This window comes from Mus musculus, chromosome 6 (assembly GCF_000001635.26).
Source record: "Mus musculus strain C57BL/6J chromosome 6, GRCm38.p6 C57BL/6J".
Taxonomy (NCBI): Eukaryota; Metazoa; Chordata; class Mammalia; order Rodentia; family Muridae; genus Mus; species Mus musculus.
Window position 1 is genome coordinate 74,333,724 of NC_000072.6, and position 22,303 is coordinate 74,356,026.

Sequence of the window (22,303 nt, forward strand, 5' to 3'; positions counted from 1 at the left end):
TACGCCCCAGTACAGGGGATCGCCGGGGCCAAAAAGGGGGAGTGGGTGGGTAGGGGATTGGGGGGGTGGGTATGGGGGGCCTTTGGGATAGCATTGAAAATGTAAACGAGGAAAATACCTAATTAAAAAAAAAAGAAGAAGAAGAAGGGTCGAGGAAGCTTCAACCCTGGATATCAATACTTCAAATATGAGGACAGCCGGAGTTGACTCCTCACCTCTCCCAACTTAGCATCATAATGCTGACTCCTCTCACTATTATCCTTAGCAGAAGTTTATTGCCCTAGCAGAAGTTATCAGGCTTCACTTTTTGTTTGACCTTATATGCAGATGAAGCCTCTTTAAACATCCCTCTCCTGGCCAACTGTACACTGCCACACAAACCCTGCCCCAGAGACCCTGGCCATTTCCCCAAAGGCCTAAATTCTCCTTTGCCCCTTAAACTTAACCTGTTCACCAAAACTGTTCCTCAGTATGCTTTGTGCCACTTCAATTATTGCTGATCAAGATCCTGCACTGCACCAACCCAATGCTTGGTTAAGCTTCCCTCCCTCCAGCCAAGGACAGTTGTACAAAGGGCCTGGTTATCCCTAGGGAAAAGTGGACACAGGGCAGCAGGGATATCCAAATGTGCTAATGTGACAAATCTCAATCAGGCAATAGCTGGTTTTATGTATTATATTACAATCCTTATTTGGTATGTTTTGTTATGTACTTATTCAACAATCATACAGTGAAATTCTGTTTTATTCATCATTATTGTAAACAAATAGTAAGAAAAATTTTCAAGGTATATAGATTGTAATTAGGATGAGGGAATATATAAGAATTCTTACTAGAAGAAAATAGAATAATCAAGTCTTACTAAAATGTAGGGAAAAATGTTTCATTATTATGAGAGGACATAAGTGCATAGCAATCTCATTGAAATGAGAAAAGAATTTGAAGGACAAAAAGGACATGAACCATAAAGTTTCACAGCCATTATCAAAAAGGAACTGTGGATAATATCGACAGACTGTCTCAGAAATTTCAAATCAGTTTCTCATATTCCAGACATTATTTGAAGGAAAGCAGCATAAATAACACTTGGTGGATAGTTAGGCTTAGAGTTCCTGTCAGGAAGGACCTCATATTTAGGAATTCTCATCATGTACAATCTCTTATATACATGCTTTTAGTTTATTCGCAAAGTACTCACAAGCTTAAGACAGGGTTATTGCATTTTCAATCAAGACCATGATCGTATCCTTGAGAAAAAGATGCTATATATATCGTTTCAGTGGGAAATCAAAAACATGAGGACTTGTTTCAATTCTGATAATCAGAACTCTAATGATATCAATCCAGCTTTGTAATGAGAAAAAGGTGAAATCCATGGAATGTTAATGACAGTGATCTACTAGAACATTCAAGAGAATTAATGCTACAAAGGAACACATCCCCTAAATCTGCATGAATAACAGGAGCATGGAGTCACAACTTAACATACCTCAACTTATGATTTTCAGGTGCCACATGAATGGTACATTTTTAGTAGAAAATTTCACACACATTTTAAGTTTTGATCTTTTCTCAGGCTGGTATTGTAGAGGTGTGATGTTCTTTATGTTTTTTTTTTTCATTTTTTTTCTTTTATTGGATATTTTATTTACATTTCAAGTGTTATCCACTTTCCCAGTTTCTCCTCCAGAATTCTCCATCCAATCCCTCTCCCCCCTGTTTCTATGAGGGTACTCACCCACCCACCCACCCACTCCTGCCTCCCCATCCTGGTATTCCCCTTCACTGGAACATGGAGCCTCATCTCCCACTCACACAAACAGTATCCAGGGCAAACAGCCTGTGCCCTTTATACTTTTCAGGGAAACTGTCATGTTATATAAGTCACATATGGTACCTGCTATTTTAACTCCTTGTATTGTCACCTTATGAGTTTATGTGATGTGACTTCATCCTATGAAAAGGAGAGTTCATGCAAAGAATCACAGCGGACATCTCTCTAAATTGAGCAGAAACTGTGGAACTCTTGAATACAAAGAAGTGTTCAGGTTGACATGTTAATCCAATACTGGAAGTAGACTGGTACTCTACGAGGGGCTGCAGCCTTAAACAACACTCCCCATGTTTCTAGGATTTACACCAGAATCTCATTCATATGTCAGCATGAAGATATAAGTCAGTTAATTTTGGATCCTTTGAAAAATTAAATAAAACAAAATAAAAATCTTACACTGGATAATGTAGAAAGAAACAAATTTTGTATGGCTTATGATTTTGGTATTTGGAAATTATAATCAGCATAGAAACCTCATCTGATGAAAGACCGTAGTGATGAAGGAAATAAGTAATATGGGTTAGGGCTAGAGTTAGGATTAAGGGTAGGAGTAGGGATAGAGTTAGAGGGTTAGGGTTAGAATTAGGTTTCAATTCAAGCTCTTCCTTTTTTACTCTTTAACATAACTAAATACAAACCCCCTGCAAAGATGGAAATACAGTGACATAGGTCCACTTCTAAGCTGTAGAATACTTACCTATGCCTTAACCCCACACAACTACTACCATAATAACAGCTCAAAGCTCAAAAAGCTAGAATAGACAGAAGGTTTAAAGAAACAAAATATGGATTTGGAGAAAACAAAAAAAGTTGATATAAAATCAGTGTAGTGTGTGTGTGTGTGTGTGTGTGTTTGTGTGTGTGTCTTTGGGTGCTTGTTGTTTGTGTGTGTGTATGTTTCATTAATTTACATGATGAAATGAGAAGGGAAGTTGGCCATAACAAACCATTTAAATACTTAGTGTAATTTAAAGTGGAATAACACCAGTGCCACTTGATTAGACAACAAACTGGTAATAAAATAGAAAATACATTTGAAATTATGGTAGCCATTTTTCAAAATGTACAACATAAAGATGTTCAAAGAATACCTAGCAAAATAGCTAGCATAAGAGATGAAAAAAAAAAAAAACCATGCACTTGGAGATGGAGAGGTGTAGGCTTAGAATTTTTTCCAACACCTACTTTATTTAGAGTTCTTAAATGCTTCAACCCCCCTTCTAACGTACTGACCAGAAATTGAAGGAAAAAAATGTTTAATATGAAAAGAGTGTTGTGGACCTGTTTAGAAGTACTTCCATGGGAACTACTTTAATTCTGCTCTTTGTTGTCAGGATATCAGTGGTCCAGTTAAATAGCAAACACCAAATATGAATCAGAAGAAAGGGCATAGCAAGGCTCCACTGAATTGTACAAGTCAGCAGAAGCAGCCAGGAGCACCTGGAATGCTATAAGAAGTTCTTTGGTGCATTTTTCTCTAGGAAGTGAAGAGTAACAAAGTCCAGTGAAGTATTTCAGGGGCTTATGGGGGTTCCATTTATATTCTTTCTAAATATCATGTGCCCTCTCAAGTGTCTGTTTTCAGCAAAACATTATATGCTCTCTCACAAGACAGCTTCCAAAAAAATATTATGTGACAAAACTGAGTTTTTAAGGAAACCAGAAATTTCTACTTCAGGGAAGTGCCTCAGTTCTTGACACATGATCACAAGAACCTAAAAACACAATCCTATATCCAATGTCCATGTTTTTGTTATTTTTATTTTTTTTAAAAGCCCTCATTTTCATTTTGACCTCTGTCCTCTATGCACACACTGTAATGTATATACACACTTGTGCACATCCAGAAATGTGTATATAATAACACGTACAATGCCTATTTGTACGTGAATGAAGCCAGTGTAGAAAGACTAAATTTTGCAGGATATATTGGTTTTGAAGGAAGACAATTTGAAAAGATGAACCTGAGAATTTTTAATGCAACAGAAATGATTCTGGGCATACTATAAAACAATACTAAAACAAGGATAATTTCCAGCAGCAAGAATGAACCTTAGCATATACACATTTTGAAAATAATAGATCAGTTACACCAGGATGCAGACTGTGATAAAATATACATTATTTTAAATATGACTCATTACACTGAAGAAAGTAGTAAGAAATTTCATTGAATTAATTACATTAGAAACCAGTGAATGTTGCAGAAGTAAATGTGAAAAGAATTTCATATAAATACTCTGGTCTAAGTTGCAGTGTTTTCTGGAGTGATTTTATAGTTAAATACATGTGTATCACTGCTCATCATTTAAGTCAACAAATTGCAGATGGTAAGAGGTGGATTATTACTAGTGGAGTGGGAGGTTGCAGACAGGGAAGCAGAGGAGTTTAGAAAGAATCATGTGTTCAGAGATGCCAGATGGAGCTATCTGCATTTACTTTGAATGTAGATACTGATGCATGTATGAAGAAGTGCTTAAAGACATGAGTATCCTACAAGTAAAATTGAGCATGCATTCTGTTATCACTAGTTTAGTAAGTCTAGAATCAATTCACCAGTAGTAATGAGTACACTTAACAGCTACATTGCAATTCTCCAATATTTTCCAAGAAGAGAAATATATTTTCTTGGAGAAATGTCTAATTTATGCACAGAAAACAAAAGACGTGAATTGTAAATATCTTTTAATATGAGGGAATGTACAATTTAATCTTTTGTGTACCATGAAAGAAGCATGAATTTACATAAGAGTCCTGAGTATTAGAAACTGGAGTAAATAGATCAACAAAACAATTGATGTTCCTTTGTAATACTAAGAACAACAAAAAAATGTGTACACAACACTTAACACTGTTTTAAATGCATTACTGAACTAGTCTGTGCTTGGAGAGGAGAAGTACCTATCACAGAAGAAGCTCAAAGAATTCACAAAGCTACTTAACTCTTATGGGAATGGGCACTGTTCTTTCCTGTGTATCTGTTAATTAACTGCTTAACTATTAATTTAACTGGGATTTGATTTCATAAAACACAATAAGGGAAGTGTTAACTTTGTGGAGGCTAAAATGAAATATACTACTATAAGCAGGTTATTGAGTTCGTATACACAATGTCATTATATATATATGAATTAATATACCACCATTTCTCTATGATCTTCATCTGCTAGACCATTTTAACATCTATTTTAATCCATGTAAAAGCATAAGATGCACCCTAATATGGGAACACTGTACAAAGCAGACAGAGAGTACACCTAAAATCTGTGAAAGACATTGGAATCAAGGAATGTCTGAATCACTGAGCATGCTAGTGAGGCCTGATAACTAAGAGCCATTCAGCGTTCTAAACTATGTGCTAGAACAGAAAATGACATTAGTTATGCTTAAGAAAAAAGCAAAATACATTTGAGTTAATAATACAGAATTTTGTTGACTGGTATATTTATAACATGCTAAGGAAAGGTGTAGATAATAGAAAGTATCCAAACTCATCTTAAAGGTGAAGCCTACTAAATTTAAAAGACTATTTGTAGATTAATAACAGCATGGCACATTCAGTGTCCAAGACAAAATAATTGCTTCAATGAATTTGACTTTTTGGTTTATATTCCTATGAATATGAGATCATGTCTGCTTCTTATGTTTTCCTTATTTAACTGCAAAAACACCATCCTGTTTTATTCATATTGTTACAATGAGACTTCTTTTCCTATTATACATGAGTAATTTTATATGATTTAAACATATCTTGCAATCGTCACACTGTTTTCATATCTCTATATCCTGGCCACTGTGAATAATCTAATAAAGATGTAGTGATATCTAAGATACTGATTTAAATTCCAAATATGGACCAGATGGAGAGTTTTGGGTTGCATGATACATCTTGGTTTTTCAGAAATATCATTCTGTTTTCCCATCAAGCATATGACATAGTTCTTTATCTTCAGGGGCTTGCTAGCATTTGTTTTCATGTCAATTTTGTTTATTCCTTACTATGTATATAAGCAGTTGTACAAGATGCTGCCTCATTCTGCCATCTTTTGCATTTCCTTGGTGATTAATTGTACTGATAATCATTTTACATGACTTTTTTTTATTTACATATTTTCTTTAGGAAAAAAATACATTCAAGAAATTACTTTCTTCTTTTCCTTTTCTTCCAGCTTCTCCTCCTCCTGCTCTTCCTACTCCTCCTGCTCATATGCCTTTTTCCTCCTGAGTAATTAAAAGACATGCCATTTAAGGGGGGAAATATGTCACTAATATATCTGTATTCTCATTGCCTAATTCCAATTCACTGAAATTATATACAGAAATTGCCACACCTATCAAATGTCCATACTTGGATTCAGGAACCTTCCCTCACAAGTGCTCCTTTTCCTAGCACTGCAGTTTTGATGGTGTCATTTAAAATATAGGCCCATTTACCTCTGCTTATTATTCCAAGATATCAATAACATTGTTAGCATTGTTTATCTTTTTATTATTGCTTAAATTTCATACTGAGCAAAATTCCAGAGAAGTAAAAGTTATAGTACACAAAAATCAAAGAAAATATATAAGTGCCTAAAATCTAAAGTGGTGCTTTCCAAATTATTTATGGATAAGGCCCACAAACAAGGACCTTAGTAGACTATTCAAGCAAAGCTCCAGGAAATGAGCATGCATTGGAACCAAGGGGGGGTTGTGAAACAGTGAGGGTGAGAGGGTAATTTCCTCAGCACTGTGTCCTCACTAACAGGAATTTTTAGCAGTGCTAAGTTCTATAGTAATCTTTGGTGAAGTAGGGTTTTCCTTTTCAATAGCTTTGTAGAAGAGAACTGAAATTTAGATTCCACATTGGAATCTTAATGAGCATTGTCAATCTATAAAGATAAGATTCATCTGCTGTTCTGTCCTTACTTACCAATAGTTATTCAGAGATCCGCAAACATGAAGAATCATGGTGAATTTTGTGATTAATTTTTCATTCACACAAATGCAATTACATATAATGTGATAATTACTTATTAGTGTGTTGAAACAATCATTTAGTCACCATAAAATAGAAGGTAACCTTATTGCTCAACACTCTGAGCAGCTGATATTATCTCTAGTAAGAACTAGCCTTTATCTCAGCTATTGTAATACTTTATCTTACAGGTAATAATTGGTTTAATCTCAGTCACTTTTTGTAAACAACACTAACATGTTTTCTCCTTATTTTTTATCATTTGGTATACAAAATAAATAAATAATTTTATGCATTTGGTTCTTGGGAGCTACAACAAAGTAGAAACCACATGCTAATATTTTCTATGTGTAAAATATTTAAAAGTACATTTTATTCTATGAGACTGATTTAAAACAAAGTATAAACATAAGTCACATTTATATTAGGGTAATTCCTGCCCATAGAGGCATTGCAGGTGTGGCTGCTGTGTCACATGCCCATCAGTAGGTGGCAGAGAGGAGAGAGTCTATGTCTGCACTCAGTGTTCTGATTTGCGAACATCTGGGTCATTGGTAGCCTAACATTCCCTGAACAAATTAAGTCTGAGACCACAACCAGCCAATCTGAACAGGAAGCTAGCCTGAGATGTTCACCAGTCCAGTTCATCACAGGCCCAGACAGACTCCCAAGGCAGGGAGAGAGATGGAGATAAGAGGAACCCTTCTTGGGACTACGGGCTGAGCAGGAGTGAGCCTGAGACAGAGAAAACCTTCACTGGGGACATATGGGGGTGCCCAAGGGAGAGGAAGGAGTCTAAGATGAACACCAGTCTTGCCTCATGTGGCCCGGATAGGGAGCTAGTATAAGATGATCACCAGTCTGGTTCTGCACAGGTCTGAGTGGATCAGACCAAGCCAGAGATGATCCCTGCATGAGCAGAACATAACACTCCTGAAAGCATGCCAGCAACCCAGGTGCCACTAAAAGAGTGGATAAATGGAAGAGAAAGTGAAACAGAAGAATGTGAGGACAATGAAGAGACCCAGAGGAGACACAGACACAGTAGTCTAGGCTACTACCCTGGGATAGGTTGATGTCTGAAGGCTGTGCAGAACTGGTCCTATCCCTCACCTTGGCATTATGGGGGAGGTGGCACTGGGTTGTGAGAGCAGAATAGCTGACCCTGCCCCTCACCAGCTTCAGAACTCAGGAAGACAGGCCCTACACCTCTCCTGGGCAGCAAAATAGAGCTGACCCTAGTAGCAGGCATATGGGTGAGCTGGCCTCCAGTTATAAGCATGGCAGAACTGGTCCTGCCACTTGTCCCCCATGTGGTGACATAGATGAGGAAGACACAATCCCACAGTTGCTCCTTGCCACCTATGGCAGGCAGGAAAGCTGGCCCTGGGGTCATGAGAGCAGGAGAGCTAATGCTGTCCCTCACTTGTTGCAGAACTGAGGACAGTAGGCCCTGCACCTCACATGAGCACCTTGGTAGAGCAGGCCCTGGATGTAAGGATTGCCAGTGAATTGGCCCTGGTGGCATGGTGTGAATGAGCCAACACAAGGGGCATGAAAGCAGGAGAGCTGGCTCTGCCCATTGCTGGCTGGGGTATTGGATGGACCAGGTGGCCTGCATAGAAGAGCTCTTCCTGGTGGTGTGGGTTCAGGAGATTTGGAGGGCTGACTAGTTAAAAAACCTATCATGCCCAGATTCAGGACTTTGAATTTCCCCATCACAACACCTACCCCACCAATGAATTGCTAGAGTGCATAAAGGGGCTACTCTTACAGATTCAACACTACAGGATCTCCATGGCATAGGGCAACAACAGATGTCCAAGAAGAGTCCCAGTACAGTTCCAGTACTGAAGAGCCTCATACTAGACCAATGACCCATTGCAATGAACATTTGCAAGCAAAGAAGTGTGGACCAAAGAATATACTGTGGGACACAATGGGACACACTACAGTTTCCACAATGAGAATTTCTCCTTCCATTTAGGAGGACACTGTAAGCATGAAGGATTGATAATAGGGGAGTGGGAGATGCACAGGATTGAGGTACCTGATGTGAAATTCAAAAAGAACCAAAAAAAAAAGTTATGCACACACACACACACACACACACCCACACACACACACACACACACACACACACATTGTGTGTGCATATATATACATATATATATATAAACAAATATATATATATATATATATATATATATATATATATATATATATATATAAACAAAAAAAGGCACTTGTCTAATGGCCTTTGCATAGAAAATCACTGGGAATGTTTACATCCAAATTGAATCTTTAAAGGTATTACAGTAAGTAATTTAATGGCACAAATATTCTTTATGCAGATACCTTGAATGCTGAAAGCCACCTGCCATTCAGAACATAAGTAGCAGACATTAGAAATGAACTGCCTCTGTTTATTAGCTTTTCTGAAATCTTCTCCTGCTTTAATGAAAATGAAAAAGAAAGTATATGAGTTATTTTCTTTTCCACACAAATCTGTGGTGAGGCTTTGATGAAGAAGTAAAGTGTACATTTGTTTAAAAACGGTGAAATATCTAGTTTAAAGTTGTGGTTGCCCATTCCTTGGATGGTATAGCAAAATTTCCTAGAAAGTAAGTGACTCTGTCATCATTTGGGTATAAATAGCAGCATCTAAGGCTCACTAAGATGGGTCAAGACCCACATGTGACATGCAAGCAGAAGTTTCACCAAAGAATCTTTTTAACATTAGCCTTGTTTATTTGTTTTATAAATAAAATTTTGAAAACTACCTGGTAGTGTTTTAATAATTTAGTTTTAGTGGTTACAAGAAACTATTTGGTCTAGATTTTACAATAATCTCTCATTTTTTATTTTTGTTTATATGAATATTTTTCTAGCTTCCTACCTGCATGTGTACCATACACACACAAACACACAAACACACACACACACAAACACACACACACACACACACACACACAGACACACACACAAGTGAGACAAGGGGCCAGTTTCTCTGGAGCTGTAGTTACACATGGTTGTGTGCCACCCAATATGAGTGCTGTGATTTGAATTCAGGTCCTCTGGAAAATACCAAGTGTTCTGTTTTAGTTAGAGCTTTACTGCTATGAAGAGATACCATGACCAAGGCAACTCTTATAAGAACAACATTTAATTGGGAATGGCTTACAGTTTCAGAGGTTCAGTCCATTATGATCATGTCAGAGAACAGCATCCAGGAAGACATGGAGAAGCCAAGAGTTCTACATCTTGATCCAAATGCAACCAGGAGAAACTCTTTTGCAGGTTGCCAGGAAGAGATTCTTTCCTGTAGGCAACCAGGAAGAGGCTACCTCTTCTACACTGAGTGGAGATTAACCATAGAACCACAAAGCCCACCCTCACAAGGACAAATTTCCTCCAACAAAGCCGCACCTACTCCAACAAGGTCACAGAATTGTATATCACCTAACGTCATTTACTAATCAATAATTAGTATAGTTTTTTGCCTTTTATTGAAAACAGCTAATTTTTCTCATAAAATATGTACTGATTACATTTTCCCTCCCTCTATTCCTCCCATTTTGTCTCTCATTAGAAAAGAATATACTTCTAGGAGACAACAACCAACAAGACAAAGTAAAAATATGATAAAACTAAATCATCGCAACAAAGCTAGAAACTAGGCAAAACAATCCAACAGTCGGAAAGAGCCACGAGACCAGGCACAAGAGTCAGAGACCCACTCATTCACACATTCAGTAGTCCCATAAAAATACTGAACTGAAAGACATAATACACATGCAGAGGACCTGGTCTGTTCCAGGTTTAGATACCAGAATCGAGGAGGCCCTGTGCATTCTGATTATTCTTTGAGAGTTTATATAATCCTTGCTTAGCTGGTACAGTGGGAGTCATTCTCTTGTCTTCCATCTCCTCTGGATTTTACCCTTCTTAACATCACTTTCTTGAGATACTGAGAGTGAAGCCCTAAGGTGTAAGGAAAGAGATTTGATGAAGACATGCCATGTAGAGCTATATGTCCAGGGATTTTCTCACCATAATGTCTGGCTGTAGATGTCTGCATCTGTTCCCATCTGATGCAAGAGAAAGCTTCTTTAGTGATGATGAATAAAGCACTGACATGTAGGCATAACAGAACTGTATTAGGAGTCGTTTTATTGATGTATTTTCAGACTAGTAGTGATGTGACATTAGTTTGACATTGCTTTGCTACTCCCACAAATCCAGTGCTACTATTGCCCTAGCATATCTTTCATGCAGATTGTAGGCCAATCTGTGAATGGGTTGGTACTTATGGTTCTCTTTTGGTAGCCTTCCGAGTACCTCCCTGAACTAAAGAAATTAGAGTGTATTGGTGAAGGCTCCATATAAGCACAAGCTTTACTTCTCTCTGTTTAATGAGTTGTGCGGATGTTGACCTCAGCAAAGAGGCACAGCTGTCAGTTTGTGGAAAGCATCTCATTACCTTAGTAACAGCCAAGGTTGTTTTTTGAATTTCCATGAGACCACCTTGGCAAACAGTTCAATTGAATGCAATGCAGTTCTAGTACAGGAAGACTCATTTGGTGATAAGAGATGATCAGTTTTGACTCTGGCTCTGTCATCATTAGACCTTATTTGGAGTGCTTTCATATATTATTTTAGTGAGTTTCCACTGCAGAAATTTTCCATAACACCCCTTTAATGCTCCTCAATTCCAGACATCTCTCCCAGCATTTCCTCCTTCAATCATATCTCCTCCTCTCCACCTGAACCTCCTGTTAATATTTCAAATTCTACTATCATTGGTTTTGTATGATTGATAATTGACAGTAATAATTTTATTGCCATTTTACATGTGATGTGAGAGTTACTCTTTGGAATAGTCATACATGAATTATAACTAGTTGCTCATTCTTTTTTGATTTATTACTTTCTCTTCCCAGAAGATGCATACACAGTTTCTTCAGCTGACATCTGATGGCATGATACTTCATCTGGCACTTTTACAGCCTTCTGAGTCATAAGTATTCTGAAATGTTTGTCAGGTGAATATAATACAAACATGAAATGTGATAAAGCGGCTTTACTCACAGAATTAACAATTATTTATGAAATGTAATGCCATGAATTAAAACAAAATAAGTAACAGACAAAATTAGAGGTTTTTCTGCATATCATTTTGAAGAAAGGGAAACACAGCACTTCTCGAATGAGTAAGAGGAGAATGAGCAAATACTTTCTTTCAATAGCACTGTGTGCTATGAAAATCATATTCATTGATAATTAGTATCACATTTCTGCAGGTTGTTTCAGGTCCAATATCAAGAACCATGTGGCACAAGACTAATGTTGGCAATGACACAGAAACAGGATCCAAAATCACAATCACTAAGTAATGCTTCTCTTCAAGGATAGACCACAAATTCTTAAGGAATGTAAATGGTGTCAAGAAGCCAAGAAGGGCCTGAAGAATATTTGGAACAATAAGCAAAGACCATGGATGAAGATACCAAGGGCACCAAAGTTGTGGTAAACCTTGAGTTAAGAAAATGTTCTTCAAAGCCCCAGCTCCAGGCATATTTTTTTATACCACATATGCTATAACTAGAAGCCTGCTTATAGCACATTCCCAAAGATCTTAGGAACAGATGCCTAAATTAAAGGGCAGAGCTCAAGCCCAAGTCTCTGGCATAGGTTCAAGATGTATCCTCAGCTCCTGTTCTACTTTGCAACATGCTCCAAAGACAAGACTTCTGTCTGCTGATGTAGAGACAAAACTCCAATTACCCTAGGCTACTGTTTGCAGAAGTCTTATGATTTGTGGTTCTGCTTGTAAAAATAAATATAAGATAGAAAACAAAGAGCCAAACATCATTTCTATCTATCTATCTATCTATCTATCTATCTATCTATCTATCTATCTATCTATCTATCTATCTATCTATCATTTATATATATAATATTTGATAAGATGGACATAAAAGCATGCTTTATCTCATTAAATCCAGTAGAGGCATTTTGCACAATGCATATATTCGTTTAAAAAGTTGCAAAATTGGACTTGCGCTTGATATCGTTATCTTTAAAAACAATTACAGACATTAGTGTAGATTAAAGCATCAGTGAAGCCAGTGTCAGCAGTGACAAATCCATTAGCTTCTCACATAAATCCAGTGAAAGCATATCCCATAATTCTTCCCTGGGTAAGGTCATTTTGTTTATTTGGAAAGGTTGAAAGATATAAAACAAACAAACACCAAAGTCAACTAAACAAAGTCTGAGACTATTATTTCTAAATATTCAAAATTGCATCCGTCCCTTTTTAACCCTCAAAGTGATGCTCTAATCCCAAATCTTTAAGTAATGTATTAGCTCAATATTTTTTTTCATTTGCCTCATTTCTCTTTCTTCCCAATTCAGTGCACAAAAATGGCTTTTTGAAGGCTTTTATTTTTCTACAATGTTATTTGTAGGATATTAATTCTTTGGTTAAATAATAAATCCTATTTTTGTTTCCAGTTGCTATGAAAACACCCTGACCAAACCAATTTAAGGGAGGAAAAGGATATTTTAACTCAGAATTCTAGGTGCAGACCATCATGATGGGAAAGTCCAAGGATCAGGAGCTAGAAAACCTTGGCTCTATTGTATCTACAGTTGGATATACTATATACCAAATTTGCAAGAACAATTGCTCCAAATTTGCCTGCATTTTATCCTGCTGTGTTATTAGTAACATTTTTTCATTGTGCATCTGTGCTTCTTTCCAAATGTGGATATACACATGGACATCTTTTTCCTATTGAAAGATAAAACATTTCTTTTTTTTTTTCTACTTCATGGCCACACTCTCAATTAAGGTAGATGATTGACATGAGCTGTTCAAACATTAGATCACCACATTAGCCACTGTAGGCACCTTTCTACCATGGCCTATGTATAGAACCCAAACTTTGCTTTTGTACACACAAAACTTCCACTTCCCATGTCTCTTCACCTACTTGAAAACACAACCCTGAGAACCTCATGTTTTACAAATAAGTTATCTCCTTGGCACATCTCTCCTGTTTCACTTGTGGAGGTACTGTTGATAAAATCAAAATCTGGACAGGTTGGTGTATATGCACCATGCAATGGGAAATTTTCTTGCAGGGCAATCATATATCTTTGTGTTCAAGATTAATGTTTAGGGTGAATAACACATGTCTTCTTAAGATTTCTGCCTAAGTTTTAGTATCTAGTACAGTGATAAAACACCATGGCCAGAAACAACTCAGGGACAAAAGATTTTGCTTATAGTGTACCATACATCATGAAGGGAAGTTAAGGCAGAGACTGGGGCAAAGTGAATGGATGAAAATTACCTCCTGGTTTGTTTTCCATCACTTGCTCAGCCTGCTTTTTCATGCCACCCAGGACCACCTGCACAGGGCTGGTTCTGCAGATAGTTGGCTGGACCCTGCCCCATCAATCAAGGAAATGACCTAGAGACTGTCTTGCAGGTAACCTGATGTTATATGTGGGCTTTTTCTTAATTAAACTTCCTTCTTCTGGATGACTGTAGATAATATTAAAGTGATGAAGAAACTATTCTGAGATGTGCCTAAGATGTGAAAATGTTGAAGTTGAGCAAATTTGAAGTATAAAATCCAATACCCTCACATATACTATAATCTTTATGTTTGGATTTTGATATGCAGAAGTTTCTAAACAACTATTGGCTATGAATTATGTTCCACCATTTACTTACTACAGAAGTGTGCATTCTTTTATGAAAACACTCTTACAAAAACCTCAGAGTAATTATTTTATGACATGAACATTAATCTGTCAGAGGAAACAAATGTGTGCATACGGATAATATATATGCGCTCTGATAGAGTTGGATCTAATATTTACAGACTTAAGGATCTAGCAGAGTCAAAGAAATCTGAATGAAAGGAATTAGAGGAAGGGTGAATAATTCAGAAACGCTTGCTAATTCTGATTCTGATCTCAACTTTAGTACATTTTATGTCTTTGCTCACTTTACAAAGTCAAGAATCATAAGACTATGTTTTAATAATTTAGTTAACTGAACAAAATTATATAGGTCATTAGAGTAACTTCACTGTGAAATGAGATCAAGTGCCATTCTATGTTTCAAGGAGGGGAAAAGAAAAAGATAATAAATAAGTAATATAATGAAAGGTAACAAATTCAAAATAAATTATATAAACACTCCAATTAAAAGAAAGGACATTTAAGTAACTTGAAAGAAATGAATTTAAAATCTAACAGAAAGTATTATCTTAAAGTGGCCTTTTTAATAACATAAGAACTCTTTGGAACAGAATGTCTTGAATTTTTAAAGTTGCAGTACAAAGGACATATACCAAATGCTCACTCAACAAAAGATAGATAGATATAGACTCATCAATACTACTACAGAATAAAATAGGAAAAACAGATAGAACTTTTAGGAGGATTAGTTTCATATCCATGAGTTACCTATTGAAATAAAAATATTAAAGGAAACATAGATAAAAGTTGAAGCAACATAATGATTCATTTAAGGAAACTGAATTTCATATAAGTACTTTTTAAAAAATATTTTTATTATTATGTATTTTCCTCAATTACATTTAGAATGCTATCCCAAAATTCCCCCATACCCTCCCCCACCCCACTTCCCTACCCACCCATTCCCATTTTTTGGCCCTGGCATTCCCCTGTACTGGGGCATATAAAGTTTGCGTGTCCAATGGGCCTCTCTTTCCAGTGATGGCCGACTAGGCCATCTTTTGATAAATATGCAGCTAGTGTCAAGAGCTCCGGGGTACTGGTTAGTTCATAAGGTGCAGAAGATTCCATAGGGAACAAGAGAATCATATAAGTACTTAACAAAGCAAAGTATGTCAAGTTGATTATTTATACTTAAAGACTCTTTACTCAAATTTACAAAATTATATAAGAATATACAAATAATATAAGTCTGAAAAATATCTTTGCAACAAAATATCACAAAGTAGAAAAAGCAGAACATTGGTAATAACAATGCTAAGTACAATTTAGTTTTTAAATTAAAAGCTAAAAATGACTGACACCTAAACATAAGTATACAAATTTAGTAAAAAAAAATAAAGAGGTCCGGTGTTTTATAATAATTTATTGAATATAAGATAGTAAGGAATGAAAATCTAAACATAATTTTGATGACATATTAGATTCCTCTCTGTTGCTATTTCATTGGTCTACCCATCGTGTATGAAGAAATAAAATATTCAGAGATGTGGCCCTCGTAACTGTTCATCCTTTATGTCAGTTAGATTGTTGAAGAAGTTTTCAACCTGCACAGTCTGGATCTGCAGAGTTTGTAATACCTGTTCACTTAAAAGAGTTCTGTCCTCTTAGGTTTGGTCAATGTTTTAAAAGTTTGAATTAGTAAAGAGAATCTGGTTTATGATTTTGGTAGACATGCTCATGCCTACTGCATTACTTAGTGAATTTGCAGAAATAAGGATTCCTTTTAGCCATACAGAAATGATCACATATTTTAAATTTGCAGAGGAACAGAAAAGATAGGTCAGTGGAATAATGGTGTTTTGGAAGCTGATAAGACTCGGCTACATTTAAAACACAAACATTTGCACACAGAAGCATGTATGCACAATATCCACCATTATTCAGGAGAAATGGAATTACTTTTGAGTAGAAAATAAGTCAATGGAAAGATAGTGTTACTAGATATTAGGGAAATGAAAACATGATCATGATGGTATATTATTTCATGGGTGTTAAAGATACTAAAATCCTTTAAACAACCATGGAGTCCATTATAAGTTACTCAACTAATCTTGGATATATAGCCTGTCCTGGAGTGGTTGATGCACACATTATAATTCCATTAGAGAAAATAGATTTTCCATGTACCAGCAGGTATAAATGACAGTTCACTTGGTTTCCTTTCTTTCATCATTCATTCATTCATTCATTCAATCATTCATTCTTTCTTTCTTATGATTTTATTTTTTTCTCTCAAACATTACATCCCAAATACAGTTTTCTCTTCCTCCTTCCCTCCCAGTCCTGCCCCATGATGCAATTTTCAATCCCATGAATTTATATGCTGAGGTAGTAGAATGATCTTCAGTTGGGGGTCAGCTGAAATTACATTCCCTGTTTCAAAAGGAAGCCAAATTTATCATAATTAACAAATTATCTGAAAGTGAATGGGAGGAAAGTAAGTATACCAGAGATTTATAAATTGTAAGAAAGCTGAAAAGCACTCGTAGATTGTTCTAGTCTCTACATAGTAAATAGCCATATAGATATACTTAGTGTGGTCAGGCTGTATGGCACAACGGACAAAGATGCTTGATGGATAGCTTGAGACACCCTGAAGACTCACATAGTGGAAGGAGAGAACCAGCTTCCATGGGTTGCTGCTTGAACGTGCACACACACACTCACACACACACACACACACACACACACACGAGAGAGAGAGAGGGAGAGAGAGAGAGACAGAGAGAGAGACAGAGACAGAGACAGAGACAGAGAGACAGAGACAGCGAGAGACAGACAGTAGGGAGAATAGATGTAATATATAACAGTTGTCTAATGCCCATCATTAAGGAAATGCAAAACTAAAGCCACAGTTATGCAGTTACCTGTCATTATGAACACAACAACTTTTAGTTCATGTGAAATGCTAAGAAACAGTTTACTAACGTCTCACATATATACACAATCATATAGTATAGACTAACCTATTTATTTTAGACTCAACTGTTACAACTGATTTTTTTTAATTAGATTGTTTAAAACAATGAAAATGTAGTCTCACACATTTTCTGAGGCCAGAAATCACCTTGTCAGTGCATGAAAAAACTACTACTTCCATTCCTCTTACTATTTTTAGAGGTGGTTAGCAATTTTTGGCAGTACTTGGACTGAAGATAAGGTACTGCATTTTTGTCTGCTTGTATCATTACTTTTAAGGAACTTCTAGTTGCCTTTGTGTTTGTATTTCCAAATATGTTCTGAAAACAAATCTAACCATTCCTAGATTTGGTGTTCATCATTATCCATAACATTACAAAATTACTTAAATTCCAAAAAGTGTCTTCTTTTAAATTAAGTTCTTGATGAGCATGAAGCATTTGAGTGCGCTGTTCCACACAACAAATATGCTATACATAATGACTTGAAAATGGGAATATTTAACATCTCAGTAATAAATGCAGATACCTGCTGAATCAGTCTGAAAGAATTATACCTTACAATCCATTTAGAAACAGAATGTTTGTAGCAGCATTAAATGGTTATTAAGTAATAATTATTTAATGATTACTATTTAATCTAATTACCATTAGGGTAGCAAAATGGTTACCATTTGAATGAGACAAAAAATCTGACCTAAGAAAAACCAAAATACTGATAACCAATGTTGAAATTTTCTTACTTTTTAAAAAATGAAATTTTAATTTGTTTTTAACATTCATAATACATAAAATTTATTGTTTGGAATTTATTATCCACATTACCTTGTAGTGACAATTTTGGAATTTTGTTTTCTTTAAAAGCATAAGATATTATTACAAAGTATTTTCATTTTAATATCAGGTGTGGCATATGGAGCTGCTTCATACTATTCAGAGAAATTGACTATGATTTGCCCTGTGTTCTAAGAGAGGCATGGTTTTGCTAGCTGTAGATAGTTTGGACGATTGTGTCATGTTTGGAATTCTGCAAACTTTTCCTAGGGTATATTAATGCCCCCAAGAGATATAGTGGGTGGATGTTGATTGTTTAGGGAGACTGTTTCTGGTGTGTTAATAGCTGTTGTCAAATAAGAAACAAAAGAAAAGATTAGATTCAGGAATTTTTTCTAATTCCCCTCTCTTCTCAAGATCTTTGTTTATTTCCTATCTACTGTAAGGGGAGAGTGAAACCACTGGGGGTACAGATGAAGAATGAGAAAAAGAAGAACCAACAATGTAGCAAAGAGCAGCTACATTACCTCTTTTCAGTTTCTCCCAGAATATGCTAATCAGAATCCCTCCTGACATTTTTTAAGTTATTATGAGTAGCCCCTGAGTCTAATTAGTTCTGACTATATACATTTGGGTATGGGATATCCACTGGTGGATAGTGCATAGGAAATGTACCAGTAAACACATTCCCAGAGAATAGTATATCCCCTCCTATGATTATTTTTAACATAAAAGTTGAAAATTGTTATTGTAATTATTACAGTGCTGTCAAGGGAAACCTGAGTTGTAATATTACAAGCAGTAATTTGCATTCTTCTGCTTGTATATTATACTACAGCCTCTGTTCTGAACTACAGAAATTCTGAAGAGCCTTCTTTTAAGAAATTTTGACAATGTTCTCTGGAAGGAAGCATACTCCTAGCATCTAGCTTAAATCCATGTGGTTATTCTTTGGTGCATCCATTGTGGCCTTGATTTTGTTTGTTTGAGTTACCCCCTTTATTGGATTCAGTTCTTCTGCTAATCTTCAAAGGTTCTAAATCTCTCTTTTCACATATCATAATTTTAGAAAATGCAATGTAAATTATTATACATTTCTTTTCTAACTGTCTCTAACTTTTGAGGGACTCATATGGGAAGACAACTGGAGACACAAGTCCATATTAAGAGCTTTTATTTAAACATTAAATAATGTAAAGCTTGAAAATAGTTTGTGAGGTAGATCAGAGTCCGTCCTCTTACTTTAAAACATTATCAAACAGACAAGATTGGAAAAATCTATACAAAGATTGTGTTTTGTGACTAAACTAAGCACAGTATTTAAGAGAACTGCTGGGTATTTATGTTTGAGTACTTGAGTACTTTACCTAATCTCTGTTGATGTCTGGATGATTTATATAATAAATTACTCATTCTATCAGAATGGTTCCCGCCCTGGAACAGAGCCAGAAAGACATGGGCATCCACAAGTTTTGATGGCTACTGTATGTGTAAGGCTTCTTTGTATAATAATGTGCATATTTTCACATTTCTCCTTTGAGAAATGTCCTCTTTGCCAAGGTTAATGACTCCATGATAATCAGAGACACAAGGAGTCCAGGAGGTGAGGGTGTACCTCCTGTTTCAGCAAAATGGTAAAATGCCATGACCTTCAGGGCATCACTTCAGGCTGTGAGAAAGAACACTGAAAACATGAATTGAAAAAAATATATAATTTTTCAACTATTCAAAATATAATGATGCAATTTCAATTGTTTAAGGAGCTTCACAGATCTAAAGGAACAGGGCAGCTGTACTATGAGCCAGCTTAAAGATGCTAAGGAAGGAGATAAAGAGAATTAGGGAAAGGAAATCACAGAGCAATATCACACCCAGCTTTTATTTTTTATAGGTTATTTTTTTGTTTATGCTTATAAAGGCAGGAAAATTCCTGAGTTCAAGGTCAGCCTGGGACAGAGTTTAGGTTCAGGCCCAGGCATGGTTGGAAGGGCAATTTCTGCGCAGGATCTCACCAAGCTATCTTATTGTCCCTGCTTGTGCTTACTGCCTCTTTCTAAGAATCAAAGGGTTGGGGTCCTGGGATGCTCATTCATGGGATAATTACTTAATTGATGTGTAAATAGAAGACTATGCTCTTGGTCTGCAAGAGATAAGCTATGGAGTTTATAGAATAGCAAGAGAAAGCTATCTTAAAAGGATAATAGAGCTTAATCAGGAAATCTGTTTCTAGCAGAACATAGGACAACAGCTTGAACCCATATTTTGATATTGAATCTTTGTTTTTGCTGCTCCCAGACACTCCTTCATTAGGACGCTTCTCCAAACTGAGCTGGTCCTTTGTAAAATTCCTCTTGGTAAAATTTGTAGTTATTGTTGCTAAATTTGTTGAATTGAAAATAAAAGCAAATAAAGTAACCTTTGGGGAGAAGTTTGGGTAAATTTTACTACCTAGAAAGACACCAATCATGTTGAAAAGGAAAAAAATAAATTTTATTCATTTTCCCTAAATCTTGTAAATCATTATAATTGTAAGTAAAACTACAGATGATTTGTTTAATCAAGTGCATGCAAATCTATTCGTAGCTTTCACTGTCTTTAAAACAATGCATTATTACACATAAACGTGCACAGAGTTTATTACATTTCATGCATGCTAATATCTACATATGCATAGATGACACCCAAAAATCAACTTACTATTACTTGTACTAATATGAATTGTTTGACATTGGAAACTGTTCCTTATCCTACAGCACAACCCCTCTACACCTGTACAGAACCACTAATAAGCCGAACAGAACTCTAGAAATATAAATTAGCATTCACACTGATAAGCTAGTTTCCTTTGTCCAATTTCTGACAGTCAGTTTTTCCTTGGAATCTGTAGCAGTGATGTTATACACAAATACTGACATTGACAAAAGATGCCTTAGGCTTTCCTTATTGATTTGAGAATGTTTCCATGAGAGTGAAAGTTGAAGGATAGATATCATATTTTAGTATACTAAGAAGGAGATCCCAAGACTCAGGTACTAATGGTAATGAGAATTAGATAGAGATACAGAATAGATATAGATATAGACATTTATGATAAAGATATGCATGGCAACATATTCTATAGTTATTTACTTTCTCACTGTTGATTCCCACTCTGTTGAATAGAAAGACAAAACATGTAATTTTAGTTAACTATGAGTGATAAAATAATTAACCTATAATATTTTGCATAAAATTCCTACTTAGCAGAAAAATAACCATATATATTGCTAGCATAAATACAACTTAGCCAAATTATTCACAGTGTTTTAAGTTTCAGGGCATTAGTACCTAAGAATCTATTCTAAATGGTGAAGTGCTTATTTGAGCAATTCTCATATTTTTGATTTTGAGCCATCTTTGCATCCCTTATTTGAGCAATTCTTAAACTCTTCTTCAGTTTACCATATGTGGAAGGGACTGAGTGATAGCATTATGAACAATGCATTCTGTTTATACTTTAATGACACAAATAATACCCTAGAGTTCTCTTTCTCAGGGCAGAGCACATGGTAATGACTAGATAAAATATCCCATGTGCTGAGGTTTATGAGTGACAGATGATCACACCAACATAACTGATTTACAGTGGAAGTGTAAAGGCAGAGAACAAGGGGCTGGGAAAATGCTTTAGTGGGTAAAGGACTTGGCATGTAAGCATGGCCACAAATATTTGGACCAATCAAGAAATGCTAAGCAGACAAGGTTGCCAACATGTAATTCCAGAATAAAGAAAGTCAGATTAGAAATCCTGAAAGATGTTAGCTAACTAGACTTTCAAAAGCAGAGAGATCTGGTTTCAAATTAGAGATACTTCATTTGGGGCAGAGAGATAGAAGAAGAGAACTTATGTTTCTTTTTGGCTTCCACACTCATTTATACACTAGTGAGAATTGGGAACCTAGAGGACAATTGTCTACTATCCCTTTCTGAAATTTATATAATTATTAACTACATTTTAAACTCACAGATAAGTATATTTGTCACCCCTTATCAAAG

At 35.9% G+C, this 22,303-nt stretch overlaps 1 non-coding gene across 1 annotated transcript; it reads left to right on the forward strand.

Moving 5' to 3' along the window:
* The first annotated feature begins 7,226 nt into the window (after positions 1 to 7,226).
* On the forward strand, positions 7,227 to 7,358 carry Gm26179. Its single transcript, XR_003956606.1, has one exon. It is a non-coding gene; the product is annotated as a small nucleolar RNA SNORA17 (small nucleolar RNA).
* The last annotated feature ends 14,945 nt before the right edge of the window (positions 7,359 to 22,303 follow it).